Source organism: Micropterus salmoides, unplaced genomic scaffold (assembly GCF_014851395.1).
Source record: "Micropterus salmoides isolate LMB-PRFRI ecotype aquatic unplaced genomic scaffold, ASM1485139v1 Ms_hic_scaffold_2181, whole genome shotgun sequence".
NCBI lineage: Eukaryota > Metazoa > Chordata > Actinopteri > Centrarchiformes > Centrarchidae > Micropterus > Micropterus salmoides.
This window is the reverse complement of record NW_024041353.1, coordinates 1-21,590: the sequence shown is the minus strand read 5'-3', so window position 1 is coordinate 21,590 and position 21,590 is coordinate 1. Positions and strand designations below refer to the sequence as shown.

Here is a 21,590-nt window from a genome sequence, read left to right as displayed (position 1 = left end):
AGCAGCCGGGGTTTTCCCCCAACATCATACGTTTTAAACTCTTTGTATCGCTGGAATGAACAAATCAACCGGAGCAGTGACGCAATGCATTGTGTTGCTAATGTGAAAATTAGAATAGTATATATAAAAGTGTTAAAAGGCTGTGTGAAATTTTTTCTACTGTTTTCCATTTCAGTGACTACAGCACATTTTACTCTGTACATAGTATTTATATTACAACTTCATCAAATCAGCAATGCATCATCCAAAGGGACTCCTCAATGATTTAAAATTAAAGCCCATTGTGGTTCGTGTTTAAAGATTTCTGCTCTTCTGGCATGACAGAGAGTCTACGTAACTCCTACTGAATAGCAGGCACTGTTCTAAATACATGTTGAATGTGTGAAGACTTTCCTAAAACAGTCATTTGACCTGAGGGAGAACAAATCAAGCCAAACTCCCAGGCGTAGCACTGAGCTGTGCAGGGGTTTTTGCTGGCCAAAGTAAGAACTGCAGGTCTTGTGATGCTCTTTGGCCTTTTTTTTTTCTGTGCACCATTATGACAGATACGGCTGTAAATTTAGAAATTATGTTTTGTATTCACAATTTCAGCCATTAGATCCATTAAAAATCGAAAAACCCTGTCGTACTGTTTATTTGTGTAGGGGGCTAACAGGAGGTCAGTCAGCTCAGCTAGAGGACTAATGGACATGCTATCAAGTTCTTTAAATCCAAGTCACATTCATAATCTTTATCTCCTGTAGTGTGACTGTGTCTGAATATAATACATCAGTGTTGATTATAATTTGTAAATATTAATCTCAAATCAAAGTTATCAAATAAATGTAGAGGAATAAAAAGTACAATATTTGCCTCTGATTTGCAGTCGAGTGCAGAGAAATGAGGATAAATACTGCTTATAAATTCAACTTTTCATGAATGAAAAGTTCAATACACGTGCAGCTTAACTGTTGACATGGTTTATATAAAACCATACCAGCTATGGATTATTTGCAAAGCCAGAAATAACTGAACAGAATAATAACCGGACATCTTATCTCACGCTGCCAGGAGTTTCAGCCCTGCAAAGAAGAAAAATGTACTCTCCACCACCTTTCATCACCTTCAGCTCAAGATTAGAGCTGGATAAGAGGATAAAGAGTAATGTCTTACTAAATCATCACTTTTTAAAGAGTACTGTATGACCCTTTAGAAGATATGTAGCTCTAGATAAAAGTCAAGTGTCTGTTGGTGATGACACTGGTTGCTATACGTTGAGTCTGTTTTACATACAATGTTGACAGTTGGACAATTTATTTACCCTTTTCTTTTCTTCAGGTAGTGTTAGTATGAGTATTTAACTTTTATGTGGCTTTATACTTCTACTTCACTACATTTCATAGGGAAATATTGCACTTTTTACTCCCCTACATGTATCTGACAGCTGGAGCTCCTAGTTACAACCTATCAGGTCATTTTAGACTAGACTTCACTCCTTAAAGTTTTGAGTGAGTGAAAAACACTCTTCTACTGCGAACCTGCTTTATTCCGTCTTGTTTCTAAATATCCTGATTGTCACAAGTTCCCCCAATGCCTGTTTGTGCATATTCAATACGTACCTGGGAATCTTTTGCAATCACTGGTTTCTCGCTTATGCCTGTTGTCGCTAATTTCCATAATACCTACACATCCTACCAGAATTTATACCTGTTCTATGTTCTATAGACAAGTCTCCACTTAATTTAGCAACAGCTTTAAAGCAAATGAAAACACAAATAATTCATTTTCTTATCTAATTGTAAATAAATTTAGACATCAAGGGGTTAAAGACACAAATTTGTAGAACTTTTAAATAAAAAAAATATTCTCACTGTGCTGAGGTTTTTCGGATTCAATAACAAACAGAAGTGTCTTATCAAGGTTTTTGAAGTTAAAACATCGGGGCACTTTTAACGCTAGTTCACACTAGCTCCACCTCATCTGCAATAAAAAGGCTCCTCAGACGATAATGCATCAATAATGATAATCATATTATACACTGTATATGACATCATAAACAAGAACTTATTTATAATAATATTTTAAGTACATTTTGCTGTTAATGCATGTGTACTTTTAAAGTACACTTATTATTTCTATTTCTCTCTGTGGTAAGCGACTCTTACTTGAACGTCTTTTGACGTACTACTTTCACTTAAGTAAAGGATCTGAATACTTCTTCCACCACTGATCTGGACACACGAACCTGCAAGCAACCGCACACACAAATGCACAAAAACAGGCTGAAAAGTGATAAGGCATCTGCTGACTCATCCCTCAAGTGACCACCTGAGTTCACACTCCAATTGGCAAGCCTCCCCTGGCCCTGTCCTCCCCCTACCCCCCCAAAAAAACACAAAAAAATGGAAGGGGGTGCTGATGAAAATGTACCCGATATACCTCCCCACTTTCTGCCTCGACTGCTATCACCCAATCAAATCCCCCTTTCAGCCTCCGCTCGATGAGGAAGAGATAGGAGTTAAGGTGACCTCGTTCTGAATGAGGCCGGCGAGGCTGTATAATTGGATACACTCTGACGTGAGATTGAGTTTATCTCAGGTAAAAAGAGGCTCTGACTGACCCGCTTTCCCGGAGGCTCCGAGATGGATGTTTGTGAATGAGAGTAATCACTTTACAGAGGCCGAGATGGGGCTCAGAAACAACATTGAGTTTAAACCGCAGCTCCTGTGAGGTAAGCACACCAGAGGTTGACGAGTTTTTCAGCTACCTTTGACTCCTCAAGGACGTGTTTGTATTTAACCATGCTAGAGGCATTGCTCTATGGATGGCAATGCTGGTCCAGACTGAAATATATCAACTACTAGACAATTACAATGGATTACCATGAACAGAAAGATTCATGTTCCGCAGAGGATAAAACCTACTCCCCTGACTTTTCCTCTAGAGGTTGAATTTTGTGATTTATAGTGAAATCTCTCTTTGACTAGATGGATTATATAATTTAATTAATCCCCAGAGGAGAAACTAGTTTGGTCATCCATGCACAGTGACAAATAACAAGGTCACAGCAGACAGCATATGAAAACCATACTGCCACAAAACCAGTAGTAACACCAACTACAATCCAAAAGGACATTAGTGTAGTTCAGGAGCACACTATAAATGAAAAGCAATATATATGTAAAAGCAATCACTCAAAGCTGGGTTGGCAATTTATTTCAGAAGCACTTTTGTTATATTTGTTGAAATTGTCTTTACAACCTGACAGCAATCAATAAATCAAATGAAAAACATCTGGTACAGTGAAGACAGTGCTGTTCACACTACATAACTTGCCGTCTTGTGACGGTAGTCTTGAAGTCGTAGTGGCGTTCACACTACGTGACTGATAGAAGACAGGGGGTCACACACACTACACGAGCTGACAGCGGCTGTGTCACCCGACTCCAAACCACGTTTTCTCAAGAAAAAACACGTGAAATATGAAATGACACGAACCTACACATGAAACAGCTGTTGTTTGTTATTATAAAGATAAGAAGAAATACAAAAAATATGGGTGAAAGAATGGATTAGCACATGCAGGTAGCAGGGCGAGAGCTGGAGGTGAGTAAAAAAGTGTTTTGGGGTGAAAAAGTAGCTGCCTGCTCTCATTGGCTGGATGTGGATGTCGAGTCGGCCGACTCCTCCAGATATTTGGCATGCTAGATATCTGGTTGACGTCTGCGATGTGGCAACGATGTCCCGGTGAGTGGTTTACACATAATTGGTGGCCGCCGATCGATCGCTGATTTACCCCCGATCACAGCCCGACAGTCGCCGAGCTCTCCAACCGTAAATTGGGCTTAATGAATGTGTGTAAATGGGTAAATGCGACTTGGTGTAAAAGCGCTTTTGAGTTGTCGGAAGACTAGAAAGGCCGTTTAAAAGTACAGACCATTTACCTGCAACTCCTCTGCTGTAGGCCTATGTTGTGTTTAGTGCTGCTGTCATTGTGAGTATGTTAGCATGTTGATGTTAGCTTAGTCTTGGCAAAATGCACTTTTTTAATGTTAGAATTCAATATTTTGTGGCTTTTGGTGTGTTTTCCAGTCCATCTCTTCTACTTTGCTTGATTTCTTCTCTGCCTTCTCTAAAGACCTCCTCTCTCAAAAGTGTTATATAAATAAAGTTTACTTACTTGCTAAATAGGAAGAGGGAAAAGGGAATTAAATTGTGGCCCAAATCTCTTGGATTACAGGGAATTACAGATAAAACAACCTCTCCTTGTTTGATTATTCTTTAGCATTTAAATTGCTCCCTTTAATTATACCCTGATCGACTCTAAAGTTGGTGGTTTACAGTAGCACGCTTTCTGATGTAGTTTAAATCAGCATGGCGGCGAAAAGCTTCTTTGTCTTTGAAGCCAAGTTTAAATGAATTGGGAGAATATTGCAGTAGAGGTCAGAACAAACACACACACCTCGGCGAGTCCAAAGCTGGCGAGTTGCAAATTAGTAACTGAATCTCTTTAAAGTAGTAATACGTAGCTTCTTTCCACATTAAAATAAAAGATGAAAAAATACATCTCATGCATTATCAATCTGTGTCTGCAGTTCTCAGTTTTTCTGCTGTTTAATTTTCAGATGCGGAGTGTGCAATGTTTGACCATGAAGTAGCAATAGCACTACATAAATTTACAAGTGATAGGACACAAACACTGACTTGCAATAAAGGGCCCTGTAGCTAGTGTAATGAATTGGGTGGCATGTAAAGAGCTTTTGTGCTTCATGTGTCACTGTGTTCAGAGATTAGTTAGTTCAGCTGGAGAGCTAAGAATGAAAAAGGCCTTTTTAAGTGCAGCACCTGCGATTTCCATAGGTTACAGTGCTTTTAGGTACTGAAGAGTGAAATCGGAAACTAAGGCCCCATCCACACTATTCTCTTTTAGTTTAAAAACGGAACGAATACGATCTCCAACCACACCAGCATTTTAGCTGCGTAGCAATCAGAGTTGATCTCCGTCTATATTAAAAGGACTGAAAACGCGCATCAAGTGGCCGTTCACGTACACTGGGCATGCGCGTTCCGGTGTAAACTTGAAGCAGATGGTCTATTCCGTAGTTCCAGAAGATTTTGGCGAAAGAATAACCACACCAGATTTTATTTTGCATGGACCAATGACAAGCTGGGACTGTTACTGAATATAAAACGGGAGTTAAAAGCGGCGGAAAACAGACTGGGAGTTGTTACAAAGTAAATACGGCGACATGCACAAGTGTAAGCTGTAAGTGTTATTTGCATGGTAAAAAATATTTAAATAAAAATACCAAGTCAAAAACTCTGTCAGTAGCATAGTGTTTCTACTACGCCAAGCGTGAGCATCTGCGTCATCATTTCTAAAGTCCCCTGTTTTTGCCTGCCCCCACTAAGAGTTTTATAATGAAAAACAAGGCCGGCAGCATTTTTAAACTTCGTCTGGACGGGAGGTGCAAACGTAGAAAAAAGGTCTCCTTTTTAAAACAAAAACGCAGTGGTGTGGATGGGGCCTAAGCTCACTTGTATGTCTGTATGTAATCAATGTGGTTAACTATTAGACCATGATGCATTGCTGTAGATTAAACTACCCAACAGGATATAAAGTAGTCCAACATCTACAGCAGTAAAATGCAACATACACATTAAAGTAGCGGGAATATTAATCCAGAAACATCAGATGTAATAGTGAAACCCTGACAGGAACATTTTACTGCAGTTTGACTACTTTTACTTTTGATATTTTAATAAAATTTTGCTAAAAATACTTTTGCTTGAGTAAGGTTTTGAATGCAGGGCTCATAGTGGAGTATTTTAACAGTGTGGTATTAGTACTTTTACTCAAGTATACTTCCAGGTACCAGTTCTGTGTCTACTATGTTTCAAGAGGTTGAATTTCTCTTAACACCTACAACACGTTTTTGTTATTGATAGTCTCTCTCTGTTGTCTCCTGTACGCCCATGCATGTATCACAGGAAAAGACAGCCAGCGATGATCTAATGTGTAGTCAGACATGTGACACATACATGTTGTGTGGTCTGATCTCGCCATGAAACCAGTACATGCTTTAATGCTTAGACTGGGCCAATCAGCTCACTTTGTGAAAATTTTAAAAAGCTGTAACTCCACACAGTTTCTGTCTCTCACCAGCCGGCTGTATCTCACTCTGCAGACACACATTTCCTCCACACTCCTCTCTCACTTTGTCTCTCGGTATTTTCTCAGCCAAATATCCTCCTTCTCATCCCTCCTCCTGTCTCCCTCTGACATTATTCTCACTTTCTGATCCCTCTGTCTGTCTCTCCCTGTCTAATTAATTCCCTCATCCTTTTCAGGCTGTGGGTGATCAATGATCTCTCAGTAATTCAGTTGGCAGTGCGTACAGTGCAAGTTGGACGCTATCTGGTGGAGTTGATGGTGGTTACATGTCAGCAGGCGCACATGTGCAGTGTATAAAATGATCTGGCCTCTGAATATATAGGAGGCTGTATTAACATCTCTGTCACAGCCTGGAAATGAAGCAGAAATTGAATTTTGAGGCCACCCGCTTCTTATTTCAGGAGGCTGACCTTCAGTTCTAATAGTAAGTGAAGATGGATGAATATATTAAATGTTGTGTATACAGAAACAGCCCACACACACACACTGCGTCCCTTTCTGCAAAGGTTTTTGGACATTCACGCGCAGCCTCCTGTAGCGTCCAGAAGCCTAATGACCTTGTTATGAGACAATCTCCAGGGGAGACATTTCATGCATTTTCAGATGAACCAAACCATGACAGTAAATGTGTGCACTTTCACACCTGGATGGAGCCTCTGCCCATCAGCTCCATCGCCTCCCCACCTCTGATTCCTATTCAGCTCCACTAATCCATGATAGAGCCGCAGCAGGGTCTCCAGAAATCAGTGGCTGGGTCAGATATTTCCTATCCATAAGGGATTATCTGAGCCTGCCTCTGGAAAGTAGGAATAGAAACTGCATATCTTGCGTTAACAGGCCCCAAAAAGCAGGCGGGAGATCAAGTTTTTCCTCGCTGTTGAGGGTTTATTCATCACAGTTAAAGGGATAAGCTAATTTTATGGGAAAAGCATTAAATGTAGCGAGGTTACCTTGACAATCAGCTTCACTTTAAGGCTTTACATCCGACCAGCGGCTGAGAGAAGCCTCTGCTAGATAAATCATTCTGGGCTTGAGTATCACGGATTTAATTAGGTTGTAAAATGTGTGTGTTGTGGAAGTATCGATGCTGGCACAATCACAGCTTGACTCTTTCAAAATAGGAATGTAGTGTACAGTAGAAGTCTGGGAAGAGTCTTCTGTGCAAGTCTCTTAGCAGACCACATGGTAGAAGCTTTCCTGCCATCTGTGCCTCAGTTTCATCATCTTTAGTGGCAATGTAACAGTGCTTATCACAGGAGAAGCACAAAGAGAGCTCAGCTAAAGAGAACATTATGGTATCTGACAGTATGAAGGCTGCGTATCTCAGTGAGTAAAAGCTCTGTGTGTTGTGTTGAGTCTGAGCAGCAGTTTGTTGCCTCACAATACACTATTATAGATATTTTTATAGTGGCAAGTTTGATTCCAATAATATCTGTGCTTTAAAGCAAAAGCCACATGTTCCTTTAAGGATCAAGATATTCAATTATGGGATATTATTAGGATTAAAAAACACCATAAAACTCATTTAAAAAATGGTTACCGCTTACGTTGCTTCTACTGGACTCTACTTGCATTTGCTAACAAATAGAATCAACACTGTGTGCTGCACCTTGTTTGTTCATATAGTATATAATCAAACGTCTGCCCATACCAAATTACTTTTAAATTTTTTTGTCGCAAATGTACTTATGCATGAAATAATTTGTTGTGAAGCATGAACAAAAGCTGCAGGCTGAGGTGCAAAATGCTCACCTCCTGTGATGTACTGTGAATGTCCACAACAAGACTTACACCTGACCTTCCAGCAGTTCTTCAGTCCACGACCCAGCACCACTGCTCCCATTAGGAGTGATATTTACAGGTGAGCAGTGGCGGGCTCAGCCTCTCTGGAGGGCAGGGGCAATAAAAAATATAAAGGGCACCAGCTGCATCCGGGGGGGTGATACCAGTAAGCGGTATGTATGTATGTATGTATGATGTATTTATTGTGTAACAGCAGCCTATATGGCACTTCTTCTCTAGAGGGCACTTCATCACGCTTTTTCGAGGGCACTTTATCGTAGGTGCGTTTGACTTCATGCGGCGCTGAGCAGCGGTGACTTAATGTGACAAAGTTGTAACCACACTCTTGCCTGGTCTCGCGGCATTTTTCGTTGCAAATGCAGCAAGATCAGTTATTGTTCTAAGCTCACATTAAGCTCACGCAGGCAGAACATGTCCAACTTTTATACCTCACATTATAGACGCTCTTATCCAATGTGACTTTCAATTGCTATGTATGTCAGAGGTTGCACGCCTCCGGAGTAACTAGGGGTTAAATGTCTTGCTCAGGGACACATTGGTGTCTCACAGTGGATTCAAACCCGGGTCTCTCACACCAAAGGCATGTGTCTTATCCACTGTAACATCACCACCCATGTTATTTGTTGGCCTAAAGATATTAAAGAGGTGGTATTATGCTCATTTTCAGGTTCAAAATCTTACTTAGGCATTGTACCAGAACAAGTTTACATAGTTTCATTTTCAAAAATCACCATATTTTTTGTCATACTGCACATTGCTGCAGCTTTTCACCCTGTGGTGAAGGCTTCGTTTTAGCTGTGGAGTGATACATCTTGTCTCTAAATGATGATAAAGCGCAGTTCCTAGTTAAGAACTACTAGCCAATCAGAAGCAGAGAAGGGCGGGTTGGCAAAAACCCGGTAATAGCCAATCTGAAGCAGACAAGGGAGGGTCAGTGAGAAGCAAATACGGCTTTGTTTCAGCTATACGTGTTGCGGACCAGCTTGGCTGGAGCAAGAGCTTCAGGGTGGTGAGTTATTAATCTGTAACAAAAGTATCTTTCATCCATAAAGTTTTAACTGAGCTCTGTCTCTACATCACAGGAACAACTTTATGTCCACTGACTGCCTGGAGGGTAGCTGGTGTTTGGAAGGGAGAGGAGAGCTGTGTGCTGCAGCGCAGTTTTTTTCCACCTGTGTCTTTGAAGGCGTGTCGGAGTAGCCTCTTGGCGAGTGCTATATGAGGCGCATTTAGCTTCCATCCCTGTGATGTCAAGCAGTTCAGAGCAAAGTTTTCTGTGGGAGATGGGAATTCCCTTTGGGCTGGACTTTTTCACTTTGCAAACTTATTACATGCACATAAAAGGTATATAACTCAATAAAGGAGAGGGAAAAAGCCAAAAAGCATAATACCATCTCTTTAAAAAATACTGGAATAAAACTTGAACATGAGTCGCATGTCATCAAACATTTGAAGTATTTGAACTGGCAGCTGTGGCCCTGTACAGTATCCAACTGACATCCGAGGAACAGTGCTGCACTGTGCACCATTGTCAAAATTGCAGATCACATGATGCCCTAGGACCTAGAAAGTTTTTTTTCAATACATCCAGTGCAACAGTAGAAAATCTCCTGGGCATTTTCATCTCAAAAATTACTCTTGAATAGTGACAGTTTGAGCCATAAGGTCCATTATAAAAACGGTGTCTGAAAGCCACCAAGAGTCGTACCAAGAGATGATATGACCGTGTGTCACAGCAGTTTGGTTGGCTCAGAGAAAGACATGGTAAGTGAAGGCAAGTTTTTTCACAAAGCAAAATGTAAACACTAAGGCAGTTTCAATGTGCTTTACATAGAATTTAACTCTAAAATATGAATAACAGTGTAGGAAGATAAAAGAGTGAGCGACAGCAAACTCTTTCGCGTCACAGTATTATCAGCTCTTCAAAATGCAGAGGAAATGGTAAAAGAAGTAGCTGCAGACTCACAGGTAGGTGTGTGTGTTTGTCCTCTGCAGTACCCCACCTCTTTTCTCTAACGTTACATAACCAGGATTAGCTCATTTCTCCATCCTGCATGTTATTGTTTGCCAACCCTCGCTATCCTGTAATCCTTTTCTGCAAATGAATGCTTCTGCTAGCCACATCTGGTACGTGTTTCTGGCAATTAGGCCAGTAGAGGAACATGACGTTCCTTCTTGCCCTCTAAGGGCCTCCGCTGCATGTGTTTGCAATCTTCCTCTTCCTGAATTTGGTCGTCATTGGCATTCCCCCTGTGGTGTTTGTTTGGGTAAAATGTCCTGTGGCACAGGCCTGTCCCTCTGCAGAGCTTAGACTGAAAAGCCCCAAACGGCGTGCTGATTATCTCCGGGTGGGGTTGCAGCACTGCCAAGAACTCAACCTAGGAAAACAACCCAGTGCTCTGCTATTCCCACTGTGTGTGTGTGTGTGTGTGTGTGTGTGTGTGTGTGTGTGTGTGTGTGTGTGTGTGTGTGTGTGTGTGTGTTTCATCTGAGCAGATATGTTCCAGAAGTAAATATTGTGACATTAATCATGTGGATGATTATTCTCACTGCAAAGCCAGGCGGCTGAATGCGTTTCCAGTAGCTGAACATGTCTCTTTATATGTGGGCTGATATTTTACTATCTGCTGCTGAATTTTTATTCCATGTCTGAAAACAGGTATAATCAGCACTGCAGTATGTGCTGTTGATTATGACTGCACATGACATGAATATCTATCTAGTTTGTTTGGTTTGGAAGTCCATTTCTGCCACTTCATTTTTTTAACATATCAGATATCCTAGCAGGGACATTTTTGCTTTGGGGGCTTCATATACTTACTATAATTGTAACTTTTTAAAAAGTGTTATTAAGAAAAGCATGTAATAAGTTTTAGAAATGCCGATTGAATTGCCATCATCATCCCCGCTCCATTAAATCTTCCTTTGCTCGCTTTCTTTCACTTCCTGTAAAACCTGGACCATTCTCTCTCGGGGTTCACTGCCACTGGCTGCTCCACAAGTCCCGAGGCCTGCGAGGTCCATTTTATAAACACAGGTCATTTGTCAAGTGAAAGACATTAAAGTGTAAAAGCCCCAGGTATTAAGACCGCAGAGCACGGGCTGATCTATCTACCGTCACGTCGGCGGGTGGAGAAATGCTGAGCCTGCAGCGACGGGCGCTCAGGCTCGTTCTCTGCCTCTGCAGTATGATGGGCCTGTTTTACGGTTTCGCTCTCCGTGCAGCTAACAAGTGGACACGCTGAACTTTGCGGCTTCCACTTTCCTCTGGGCTCAGTCATTACAGTACATGATGCCTGGAGACCTTACACCATATTCCTTTTCACAGTACACTGACTCAATATCCGGCAAGGCCACGCTCCATTTTTGTTTGTGTCGCAGATGACGGGCAGACAAGGTTTTTCAGTGTTGTTGTTGTTGTTCTGGTGTATCCGAGTGGGGCTGAGAGGCCACTGCTCCCCAAGCTAAGAGCTGAATGATAGTATGAATCATCCCAACGAGTAAAAAAAAAAACATGCACCCTTGACATTTACGTGTGGAGCTCATGAGAAGTCGTGCTTCACCGGTTTGTGAATTTGACCTTCTCCATAAACACTTGTTGTGAATGTTTTGAAACTAATAACAGTCTGAAACAAATTGTTTCAGGTTTTTGATTCTTCTTTGTCCTGTGCAGACAGTGAACTCATCCAGAGGAGAAGGAGTCCTAATGATCAAACTTATCACCAATAGCAATTACTTATGTGCTGAATATCTTTTTAAAAATAAAAACAACTGATGATTTATTTGTTTGGGATGATGCCAGAGATAGACTGTTATACTTGGGCAGATATTAAAAAGGATTTTAAAAAACATAAGAAAAATTTATGTTCTCTAAAATACCGTATATGTGTACTGTGCACATGTATGGTATTTTGGAGAACAGTTTTTTAGTCTATGGGTGAAGGGTCCCTTCTAGTTTTTCTAATCCCAGCTTTGAATCTGGTTTGTGTACTGCTAAACTATGTGCCAGTTCTGTACATGAACTAATTCTGGCCAGATTTTGAATGAAAAACTGGAAAAGAGACACATTTGGACTCAAAACTCAAACATATCAGTATACAGACCAAATGTTCTTGATTTGCTGTTTTTGTGTGCTATTTTTCAACAATGCAATTTACAGAAACTACTCACAGTTGCAAACGAACCCAATCGTGGTGAGATGGGAATATCTTGAGGTAATGAATGTTTGGAAAAGATTGTGATTTATCTTCGTGACCACTGTGTGCAAACCTTTGTCTGCATACTTCTTGGTTTGGGGATGTTTTTCATGTTCCGGCCTCGTAGTTCCAATAAAGGTAAATCATAATGCCACAACACAATAGGTTTTCAAATAATATTCTTCAAACTTTGTGGCAACAGGGACACGTGTAACTGTGTGTTGTTAACATGTGATTTGTTTTGTGTTGGAGCAAACTCCTGCAGCCGGGGTTAGGGTTATCATCTGGAGGAAAAGCCTGAAAACTAACGAGCGGATGCTGTGATGGCAGTAGATTAACGTCCATGGTGTTATAATTACACTCATTCAATAATCAGATATGGTTCTAAATTTCAGGTGTCCACATATTTTTGGCCATCTATGTCCTGTATTAGTATGTAGTACGGGATTGGGACTCACTCTCTAGATATGGTAAGACAGGTGACATGTGGTGAAATTAAACAACTTTCGGTAAGAAAACTGTCACCATCCTCACTCATCACTTTGGAGCTCCTGTGCGAATGCAGTCAGTGTTGGGTAAAAGCAATAACACTGTCAAGGTCGTGTTCCACTGTGACTGCTGGCTGATCTACATTTCCTCCAGCTGCAGCTCACTGCTGCCAATAACCACAGCGCAGCGCGACCTTGAGTGTGTTATTGCTTGATTGAGTGCATACACCTGGGTGTGAGAGGCCCCGGTGGAAATCAAACCCCCAACCCTGCCGATGTTAGCGCCACTGAGCCGCTGAGGACCACCTCTCAGCTGAAATATGACCACGCACTTTACAGCGATACGCACTTTTACTGTGTTTTAGTGATGGGAAAAGTCACTCTTTGGACAGACTCGAGTCATCAAATCTCGTTCATTAAAATGAACTAATCTTTTTTTTGTGTCGTTTCGTTCATTTCGTTCATTTGAACTGTGCTGGTTATTGCGTCGCTGCAATAACCAGCACAGTTCTCAAACACGGAAGGCTGCCTGGCTGGCTTTAATAGACAAAGTATAATGCACAAATTCACTTCTTGATCTTTCTCTATCATGGTTCTGTACAGCCCCATGGTGCCACAACCTAATTCAAACCATGTAAAAACCACAAAAATATGTTGTCAATATTCAATTAAGCCTCTACTTTCCTCAGTATACAACCAGACCATCCTATATATATATATATTATTATAAATACTATCTTTATATCTCTAAAGTGCTCATTCATACAGTAGCCTAACGTCCCTATCCATGAGTAAAATCTATATATTATATAAACATCAGATTTGCGGGGAATATATTGAAGTAATAAGCTTGACACACTAGATGAATAAAACACACTCTTATTAAAATTTAATAAATTTAAGTTCTTAAAAGAACTCCAGCACAGAGAGAGGAACAAAGAAATATGAACACATTATATAAACGCAGCAGTTTGGCAGGTCTGGACGCAGAATGGGCCACATCAGGTCCAGATTCTGATGACAGAGAGAAACACTGCCAGGTTGTTCACCAGTCAGAACGAATAGTTAATTCCTGCTCAACAGTAGCCGAGCTGTCACGTGACAAATGAATGACTCAAACCTGGAGACCGACAACTAATTAATACTGTTTCCTGTGCTGACGGAGCCCATGCAGCTGCTGTGTGACGAGTGAATTTAAGAGTCCAAGACTATTCACGCATGTGTGAAAATTAACGAATTACTCCCTCAGACTACTCGTTCCTCCTGAGTCATTTACAAGATTAGGTCAAATTAACGAAACGTTCTTTGAATGACACAACACTACTGTGTTTGTCAAGTTTTTGTGCACTCATATAGGACTTTCTCACTTGTAATACATTGAATTTCTTAATGAATGTACCAGTTTTTGTGTTTCACAGTGCTCCACCATACAGACAGATCTATAAGCAATGTATGAAACTATTCCAGATAGCATACTGTCTCCTGAATGCATGCACACTGGAGAGAACTACAGCATGTACCGGCCTCACAGAGTTGCTTTTGTTATTGTGTCAGATGACCAACGGGCTAAACTGCCAAAAAGTCAGTGTGGTCCACTGAGTGACTGATGCTGCCCTTCTACCTCTCAGTCCAGAGTGGCCAGCCGTAGCCGGGCCCTAATTGGGCGTCTGGATGACAGAAGGGATCCTTCAAAGAAGCATCCATCATGTCGTTCAAGAGCCGCAGAGAGCAGACGGTACTGTCAAGATACCGGCCGGGTGTTTGTCTTCGGCTGAAGGAGGACTGAGGAGCTGATAATGTAGACACACAGGTTTCACACACCACAAATGTATTCTGACAGCACAGGTGTTGTACTGAAACACATACAAACACCTAGTGGTGGAAGAATATTCAGGTGCTTTAGAAATTACACACTGAAAATACTTAAGTAAAAGTATCAGCAAAATGTACTTAGAGAATTCTGCATTCTGCATTAAAATGTTTCCTAAACATCCGATGCTTCTGGATTAATATAATGCTGCTTGTTGCATTTTACTGCTGTAGATGGTAAGTTAATTCTTACTACTTTATATACTCTTGGGTAGTTTAATTAATAGTAGTATTTACACATTCAGCAGACACAGAGCAACAATATAATTAAATTCGAGTCATGTTTCTGTCCACCAGATTTAAAGGAGCTGCATGCAACATCCACAGCCACTAATGTCTCACTAGAGCGCCAGCATCTCAAACTAAAACACTAATTTTGTAAAACACACTTCATTAAAACTGGACAGAAACAAACATAAATCTCACCAAAAACTTCTTTATTAGTCTTTCCACTGTTGCAACAATCACCAACTCGAAATAAAACCTTAATTCACTGAAATGTTCTGGCTGAACGCCTCAGCCAGCATCTGCGAAACAGCCTGCAATGGCTGCAAGATAATCCTCGGGGACAAGTGTGCCCGTCAAAGTAGCATACATGCTCTAAAAGTGCAACATGACAACATTATGAAAAGCATCCCTGCAGAGATAGACCTTTTTGTTTAACCAGAAACAGCCGCTCTCGCTCTCCACCAGACAATAATTTTACCTCGCCGATCATCTTAAAACACACTTCATTCAAACTAGACAGGAACAAAATAAATCTCACCAAAAACTGCTTTTTTTTTTGTCTTTTCACTGTTCCAACAATCACCATCTCTGGTTTGGTTGGGAAAAAATCCTTATTTCACCAAGTAGATGAGAAAAGAAAAAGGCTTATAGGTCTCCTCAAAGCCAACAACTTCACAGTGAGGGACTCACTCACATGCACTTACATGCACGCGCGACCAGATCAGCTACCAAGCTGCTGACCCCGTTTTTCGTTTTTAAACTCCGGGTTGCGTTTAAGTGCGGACGGGCAAAAATGGAAGACTTTAGAAATGATGAAGCAGACATTCACGTTTGGCTCTCTGGGTCTTATAAGTCATGCAAAGCAGACACAAGGTGCTACTGACTGAGTTTTTGACTTGGTATTTTTATTCAAATATTTTGCACCACGCAAATAACACTTACATCCTACACTTTGTACTGTGACTTGACTCCCAGTCTGTTTTCCGCCGCCACAGCCACTTTAAACTCCTGTGTTATATTCAGTAAGACTTCCAGTTCGTTATTGGTCCATGCAAAATAAAATCTGGTGCGGTTCTTCGTCTGCATTACTTTCTTCTTTCGCCAAATCTTCTGTAACTACAGAATAGACCATCTGCTTCATGTTTACACCGGCACATACAATAATACAATAATAAAATCAGACACAGGCTACAGTGTGCAGAACACATACATACACACTATAAACAAAAACAATATAGACAGATTGACAGAGTAAATTATTATTATCAGGATGTACATATGTGGTGGTGGCACAATGGATAAGACTTTGCCTTTGGTGTGAGAGACCTGGGTTCAATCCCCCACTGTGACCCATCCACCATTGTGTCCCTGAGCAAGACACTTAATTTCTACACTTCCTAATTGCTCTGACATAAATAGCTTTGGATGAATAAATGTCAGAGGTGGATGTGATGTAGGCTACACAGAGGCAGCCGTCTGCGGGGGCATCTTGGTTGATGGAGCATGGTAAGAGTGCCATTTTGATGTAATGTTTTCAGAACAGTTAGCTAAAAGCAGTTTTAAAGTAAGTAGTTTATTAACTAAAACATAAGAACACAATTTTCAAACACGTTATGCTAGTTTTAAAGCTCATTTGAAACAGTTTTTAATACCAGTAACAATATTTACCAGTGTAATAATCTCTTGCTGTAATTTTGTTCAGGGTATATTTTTATTTCTCTGTAAAAAGAGCAGAGGACAAGTAACTCTAAGTAATCGTGTGTTCTGACACCACTTAGTCATCTCTGAGACGTCTGTTGATGATTTCAAAACACTTGAACCGCGTGGCACACACTCCGCCGTTCTCCGTGAAAAAACCGACTTGACAGCTTGACAGAATCACTAGAAACAGTTAAGGAGGCAGAATGGATGCTCTTAACCTCCCACAGCTTTTATAGGCATCTCAAGCAGCTACGTACACCCACACAGAGTGCACACGCACACACACACACATACAGAGGCATACACTGACATTAACACAAGCTCCTCAAACACACTGAGAGGCGTTGTCGAGGGAAGTTTTCCAAAAGCGTTTTCAATCTCTTGTACATCTGTAAATACACACAAATGCTTGTATACATAAGCATATAAAATCACACATTCAGATACTGTAAACAATCATGCAAACTCTTGATATGTATTCTCACTGGTTTCCCCTCATAAATTGGACCTTTCAAGGCATTTTTCAACATTTTGGTAAATATCTTTATCAGTCATGTATGTTACAATCTCTTTATGATTTTTTATTTGATTTTTTATTATCTATCCTGTACACACAAGATCTATTACGTGTCTGTCCGTCAATTAGGAGCGATCCCTTCTCTGTTGCTCTTCCGGGAAGTGGACAGTAAATTCTGCTATTTGTGATTTTAGAGGAGAAAAATGTGAAACCAAAGGAGCATGCCGGGGGTTGCGAATGTTTCGTGTTTTGCATGCATTCCTACTCTTCCAGGGAGCCTGAGGTTTCAGTTCATTAGTAGTACTGCAAACACTCGCTTATAGTACAGTCAAGGACCAATGAGTCAGCTGAATGGAAACCTTTCAACAACAACAATTATACTTTATTGATATAGCAGCTTTCTAACCGGAGTTGCAAACTGCTTTACAGTAAAGCCACAGATGAAAACAAAGAAAAAACTGTAAAATATATTCTAAAATAATAAACATACACAAAAACAGTACTCATCGAACTTTCCCTAACACAAAATAAGGAAATAAACAAGGTTAACTATGGGGTAAAATAGGCCAAGTTCAAAAGGTACTAAATTCCTTGGCAGCCCTACGCCCCAACAACAACCTTTTTAATGCAAAAAGTAATGACAATGAGACCAATAATACTGTACCAAATGTTTTTTTGTGATCAGGGCAAACAAACTCTTTAAAAGATACAACTGAAATGATCAGCTTCATAATGTATGCTTTTAGATTTGTGTGTGCATGCTGTGAGTGCTTTTAGAAGAAGTTAGAAGCTGTAAAATGTCCTTACTTCTGAGGATTTTCTTCATATTTCTGTCCTTTTAAGAGCTAAGATCTAAGAGCATTTTGGCTTTCATGCATTTGATGCATCAAATGATGATCAACTCACACCAGCCCTGTTAGCGGTAATCATCACTCTATGAGGTTTTTCCCACAGAGACCCTTTTAATGTTGTTCCTTATTAAACATATGTGCCTCCTCCAGCTTTATGTGATACACACAGCACATCAGACATCCTGCCACCACCACCTCATACTGTAAATCCACTCGGGAACCAATCACACTGAAGCCTTCCACATTTGTCCATAATGCAGGCGTCATGAAGATGGAACGGCAGCGTGGATAAGGAGTCGAAGAGATATGAGCTCTGAGACCGTCCAAACCGCGCTGTCCATCTCTGCCCTGAAACTGACAAATCTGAGGGGAAATCATGTATTGTGCTCCAGTGCAGCAACTTTCCTCATCCCATCTGGCCTCCCTCGCCACACATCGTTAGCTTCAAAGAACCTCTTCCCCCCCGTTAGCCAGAAATCACTTAAGAGGGTTGTTTCAAATTGCAAAAAAAAGCTTTTGACTGTCTCTGTTTCAAACAATGCTCAAAAGCAGGCCTTTCTTCCCGTCGAAGACGGCACATTGTGTGGGCTTTCTGTGCAGATGTCTCCGTGGAGGATGAGGAAAAGAAAGCAAAGCAATCTGAGGCAAAATGAGCAGTAGTTGGCCTGTTGAGAGACCCTGAAAATTACAAATACACACATCGACACCCACGATTCTATCACATGAAGCAACTGACAGAAACATACAATCTTATTTACCTCCCCTCCAGCCAGGAAAGCTATTATTGCTGCATACAAACATGTTTCATCTGGAACAACGTCAGTAAAATTGGTTTCATTACCTGGTCTCAAAGGCATGCTGAACACTGCATAAACTCTAATGGTCTGGCCCGACACGATTCATTATTTATTCACTACATTTGTGTATTTTTTCCCCTTGGGGAGCAACATTACACATTATCGGTCAATAATGGAATTCACACTTCGCCTTCACAGCTTGACAAGAAAAACTATTCTCTAATACTCTAATAATGTTAGTATAATAATTCAATTCTAATTCAATATATTGTGGAAATATGTTTTTTTTCACAAAACAAACCAGTCACCCGTTTAAGTATTGTGTTTTCATGTTTTAGCTGACATAATCAGAAACGGGAATAAGAGTCGACTCTGTGACGCTTTACTTTTCAGTGGCGTTTTTAGCTAAACGCTTACATTAGCGTTATTTTTCTCCATGGGAGCCAACGAGCACTTGTTAATCAAAGGCAGAGATGTCGGAAAGCTGATGGTTAAAAAAAATAACGAGTGCAAACATTCTTACAATGACAATACTAGCACGCTGATGTTTAGCAGGTGTGATTTTTCCATATTTTATTTAAAGGGGCAACATGTAGTTTACAGCGGCCACTAGCGGTGCAGTTTTAAGATTGCAACCAGGTTTGTGCTCGTAGGCGTGCTCGCTTGACCTCATGAGCGAGCAAAAACTGAAACAAAACCCGCTTTCATACAGAGATCCCGCTAGATAAAGTCAGTATCACCAAAGTCATTACAATTCATCTCGAGGAAGACGTGGATGTGCGCAGCCTTCCATATTTCATGGCAACCCATCCAGTAGTTGTGGAAGCATTTCACTCAAAATCACAAATATCAGCCTTGTGGTGGCACAACACGAAAAAGTCAGGGAATCACCAAAGTTTATAGTATTAATCCTCCGGGGACTGAATGTTTGTACAAACTGTCAAGGCAGTCCATCCAGCAGCTGTTGAAATTTCAGGGGGATAGACATACACTCACCTACAGCCACACTAATAGCATAGCTTAAAAAATAAAACACACTCATTAGGTAATTATGCTTTTAAAAAGTAGATGAAACATATTCAGGAAATAAGTTGTTCAATGTTAAGCTGTATGAGTTTGTCATTTTATTCAACTATTAAAGCCATCAGCATTGTTCAGAGAAGCTGCAGGTTACAGGACAGGCCAAAGGGTCACAGATTTTATCCCCCAGAAACCTCCACCTGAACATGATTATGAAGTTAACGTTCACTGTAAAGCATTCTAGATAAAGCTGTCATTTTAAAAAGGTCTTAGCAAATACGTGATCCCAGTGCCATGAATTATGTGGAAAACAGAAATTAAGTTGCTTTGTTTTAAGGGTCAAAATGAAGATAAAGATCTGTCCAGGCTGCAGGTGGTTTAATTGTCAACCCTTCAAAACAGTTCAATACAGACTTTTACAAGGAGAATTTCCATTTAAAATTTCAGTTTAATCAAAGACTGAGATTCATCTGACAAACCAGTTTGTCCTATAATTTATGCACTGATGCTTTTGTCAGAATTAAAAAAATAAAGCCCAATTCAATATCTTATCACCTGGTGGACCATTTACTTACTGTAGAAATAGTTCCATCTAGTGGACTAAGTTATTACTTTCATCACAATATTACTCCCCAAACATTGGAAAAATCAGGAACTGCAGGTGCAAAAAACTGTGTTTATTTTTTTAAAGCAATACAAATACATGATCATACATCTGTGTTAATAAATAGTGAATATTGTGATTATTATACAAATAATTTAGGTGGAAATAATTTAAATTAAGTGTGCATCATTTTTAAAAGTGTTTTTCACTTTGAAGTGTACTCGTGCAAATTAACATCGCGTGTCTTTTCTACAGGTTCCTGCAGAGAGAGAGGGAAAAAATAAAAATACATAGCACAAAATGTTAAGTGCAAGAAAGCAGACTTGCTACATCCTCTTTCTATATTCATGATGAAAAGTCAGCATACCATTCTTGATCTAGAGTAGCTGCAGTGTCATGACATTTGGTCCCTGTATTTGTGCACATTAGTCTATCAAATTTCTGCTTTTCAGGCTGCCCTTCTGTGCAAGTCTTGATTTAAAATACTTATGTTACAGGTGATTTTAAAGTACAACATTTTTTTTTTTTTTTTTTTTTTTTTTAAGTGAACAGCAAACCTTGTGATTCTTGTGTTTATTCAAGTGTTGTGATTTGGCTTCATTCTTGGAGCCATCGGTTATCGGGGTTAGTCATCGCTGCTTTCCATGACTTCTCTGTCGGATGAGAAGTTATAGAGTGGCAAAGACAGGCACAGTTACACAAAAGCATGTTAAGTGTTAATTCTCCTGATCATGAAAACATTTGCTTACCGGTTTGCCACCTGTGCGTCTGGTAAATCTGATCCATGTTCCTCCATTTGTCCTGCAGGGAAACGGGCACGGCACAGTTCTCATCCATTTCTCGGATGGTGTTGCGTGGGGGCAGTGGTGCATCCTCTCCCATGCACCAGACTGACGATGTGGCTCATTACACACACAGTTCTTTTCTCTCAGCTTGGGGTACATTGCTGTAGGACATTTCTCCAAGTTTTGCTTTGAGGCCAGGGGCTCTTGAGATCGCGAGCTTCCTGAGATTATCAGCTGCCCTCCATTTCGGCCTTGTGCGCCATGAGCTGTTCTCAGACGATTCTCCCTCAGTCGTGTCCATGACGGCGGCCACCACGGACATCAGGACTGGAACTTGTCTCATCAGTCGGTGTGGTGTGAGATTTACAGGCTTCACATGTTGGTAAGAGCCCATCATTCCACTGTTGGAAAGCTTTTCTTTTTAAGGTCTGAGCATCGAGTCCGGGCTGGCAGATGTACAGATCCTGCGTTTTGCCTGACATCCGGCGCAAAGTCTCTTCTTGGACCATAAGGGCTAAACGCATTCTCATTGAAATTTCTACTAACGCAGCATTCATGGTCAGAGAGGCTTCGTCGA

At 40.6% G+C, this 21,590-nt stretch overlaps 1 long non-coding RNA gene across 1 annotated transcript; it reads right to left on the bottom strand.

The window, feature by feature from the left end:
* Positions 1-20,368: 20,368 nt before the first annotated feature.
* Positions 20,369-21,221, bottom strand: LOC119916784. Its single transcript, XR_005447159.1, has 3 exons — positions 20,978-21,221; positions 20,786-20,881; positions 20,369-20,487 (listed from the first exon to the last, which is right to left on the bottom strand). It is a non-coding gene; the product is annotated as an uncharacterized LOC119916784 (long non-coding RNA).
* Positions 21,222-21,590: the final 369 nt, after the last annotated feature.